Source organism: Balaenoptera acutorostrata, chromosome 4 (assembly GCF_949987535.1).
Source record: "Balaenoptera acutorostrata chromosome 4, mBalAcu1.1, whole genome shotgun sequence".
NCBI lineage: Eukaryota > Metazoa > Chordata > Mammalia > Artiodactyla > Balaenopteridae > Balaenoptera > Balaenoptera acutorostrata.
Window position 1 is genome coordinate 149,741,318 of NC_080067.1, and position 3,438 is coordinate 149,744,755.

A 3,438-nucleotide genomic window follows, 5' to 3' on the forward strand; every position below is an offset into this window, starting at 1 on the left:
CAGAGTCTAAAACGGACTGAACTGGAGATAGCCGAGGAAACAGGCAGCCGGCGGTGTAGACGCAGACCCATTCCCAAAAGGGCCCGCCCAGCGGAGGCCTTCCTCCTGCTTTGCTAGCGGGACTCCGAGAGGCCCCCCAGTCAGTGACCGTCTCTGGCCTCAGGGGGCCCAGGCCCGGCGGACCCAGCTCCCGCCTGCTTCTGCAGCCCCCTGAGGCCTGGCGTTCGTATGGCTCAGCTGTAGTGGAGGGGACAGATCAAGCCCTTTGTTTACACTGGGAGCCAGGTCCTTGCTGGGTCCCATGTGTCTTGTCAGGAAACTCTCTCGGGCCTCCAGGAACGTGTGCTACTGGGGCTACCTCACCGCGAGGTTGGCTGGGACTGCAGAGATGGGGCAGACCCTTCTGAGGCCTCCCAGTTGGTGCCAAGGCTCCAGGCCCTCGGGGTGGCCCTGGAAGGGGTCTGGGGGCGAAAGTGACCTGCCAGTGGCAGAGGGGAGGACAGAGTCAACTTGAAGCCGCGACAAGGGGGCTTTTGCCAGAAGCCACGTCCTAGCTGAGGGGCCACCCTGGGGAGGGGATTTGCTTATTTGTTTCCCCCTGTGAACCTGGAATCCTGGCCTCCTCCTTCCTGAAACAGACCCCACGTGCAACACACAACTCCCCACAGAGCTTAGGTGGGACCAGAGAACCGTGACCCCAACATGGTCACAGGACGTCTGAGCCACTCTGACCTTGAACAGCCATCAGGCCCAGCCGCCCTAGGACGTGAGCACTCACTCACCTCCAGAAGCCGGTCCTTCCAACGTCTCGTGTCCATAGATGCCGTGAAGCACACACACAGGGGTGAGAGCAAGGCCTCTTCTCTTTATTCGGTCTGGATGTGGCCCAGCCATAGAGAAGGGCGCGCGGTACTAGTTACTTCTGTACCTGAGTCCTTCTCTGATTTCACAAGCGGCGTTAATTACTTTAAAAAAATAATGATGTTCGTGAGAGCAAATATTTAGCAGATATCTGTCATTTTATTTAGCTAAAGCCTGTCTGTAAGTTTTCTGTGTTCTAAGTTCTGTAAAACAAACACCATTTTCACGTTGGATTCTGTGATAAAATGCGACACGCAACACCTCCCACGGGAGCACACTCCTGTGAGGCTCTGGGGCAAGAAGCCAGGGCAGGTCAGCGCTGAGTCAGGGCACGGCCCGCAGCGTAGGTGGGTGTGCTGTTACCTGCTCACAGGCGGGCCAGGCGCGGATGGAGGTCAGGTCGCTCCCAGGCCGCGTGCCCGCCCAGGGATGGGAGGGACGTCGTGCCCAGCACATGCCCAGGCCCAGGAGCGGAGCCCTTTCTCAACAGGCAGCGTTCTCCTCATACTCAGCTCCAGGGTCAGAAAGCCTAAACGACCAGCCTCTGATCCCTTCTACAAATCAGAAATCCTGGAACGCTCACTCATAAATAAGTGAGGCCTGTGTACAGTCTCTGTCTAGACACTAGACAGAAGGGTGGGGGTTACTGGGCGTTTTGGGTTGAACTGTGTCCTCTCACAACTCATCTGCTGCAGTCCTAACCCCCAGTACCTCCCAGTGTGACCTTATTTGGAAGTAGGGTCCTTGCAGATGTAATGAGTAAAGATGAGGTCATCCTGGGGTAGGGTGATTCTAATCCAGTATGACTGGTGTCCTTATAAAAAGGGGAAACTTGGACACAGAGACAGGAGTACACACACAGATAACTCCATGTAAAGATGGAGGCAGAGATTGGGGTGATGCTTCTACAAGCCAAGGAACCCCCGGCAAGAATTACCAGCAACCCCCAGAAGCTAGGAGAGAGGCCTGGAACAGATCATTCCCTAGCACCTCCTGAGGGAGCCAACCCTGCCAACGCCTTGACTTCAGACTGCTAGCCTCCAGACTGTGAGAGAATAAAGTTCTGCTTTCTCTGCACCCCAGTCCATGGTACTTGGTTATGGCAGCCACAGGACACACACCCTGGGCTTGGTTGGGGGCTCAGGGTCAGAGCGGGGCTGAGTGTGGCCTCCGTGATGATAAAGAAATCATCATGTTTCATGCAGAAAGAGAAAGAACAGACATTTTTTTCTGTTTTCTTGTGCAACTCTGCAACCTAGGATACTGAACTTATTTACTTTTTAAGATAGAGCCTTTAGAGCAGCGGCTCTCAAAACTTGAGCTTGCATCCAATTCCCTGCTAGGCTTGTTGAACTGCAGGTGGCCAGGCCCCATCCCAGAATTCCTGCTTCAGCGGGTCTGGGATGAGGTCAGAGAATTGCTTAGTGCCCAGCTGTTGCTGTCGAGGCTGATCTGGAGTCCACCTTTTTAGAACGATCAATGCATACATAATTCAAATCATAAGAGTAATCCCTGACCTTCCCAATGAATGGAGGGAGGAAGGGCAGATAGAGATGGCCACCACCTCCCCCCATCCTGAGCGTCATCAACACAGCTGATTTTGTGTAGCACTTACCCCACGCCAGGTGCTGTGTAAGGCCCTGTCGACCCCATCTTTTTTGATCTTCATAACACTCCTATGAGGCAGGTACTTTTATTATCCCCATCGGAAATGAGAAAACTGAGGCACAGAGAGGTTAAGAAACCTGCCTAAGGTCACACAGCTGTCAGTTACAAAGTCAGAACTCAAAGCCAGGAGACTGGTCCAGACAGGGTGGAAGCAGGTTGTTAATGCTCTCGGGAGCACATTTCAGAGGGGGTGCCAGAGCCAGGAGGGAGGAGAGGACAGAGGGTGGAGGCTGCTGGGAGGAGCCGGGAGGAGGCCTGCCTGAATTTGAGGCTGGCTCGCCCTCTCCGCTGGGTGGCTGGGGAATGCAGTTTTCTTATTCCAGATGCCAACAGAAGCTCAGACCAGTATAATAGTGTTGATTATCTTAGTAAATAGACCATAATTATTTATAGTTAGCATTTCAATTTCTGTGAGAAGATTGCTTCTAAATTGCTCGAAAATTGCTCGAATATTTTAAACATTCCCTCAGCAATTTTATTTACTCTATTAATTTGCAGTATGCTGCAACAAGTACAAAAAAGGGTGTATAAGGTAGAAGTAATCAGCCCCGTACCCCGGCGAATGATGACAAGACCTCCAGCCTCTAGCCCTGATTAGTGGTGCCGGGCTGTAGCGTTGAACAGTGAGGGGCTGGGTTCAGCTGGGGAGAGCATTTGGGGTCAGTCCATAAACTTTAGGTCACAGAGCGGGGGCCACAGAGAGCGGGCCTGGTTCTGTCCCTCTGCCTAACCCTCGGTGGGGCGCCAGCCTCCCCCCCACGGTCCCTGCTCGGGGTCCAGCCCCCAGTGGGCGCTCAGCAGAGGAGTCTCACGGCCCCTGCTCGGGGTCCAGCCCCCAGTGGGCGCTCAGCAGAGGAGTCCCACGGCCCCTGCTCGGGGTCCAGCCCCCAGTGGGCGCTCAGCAGAGGA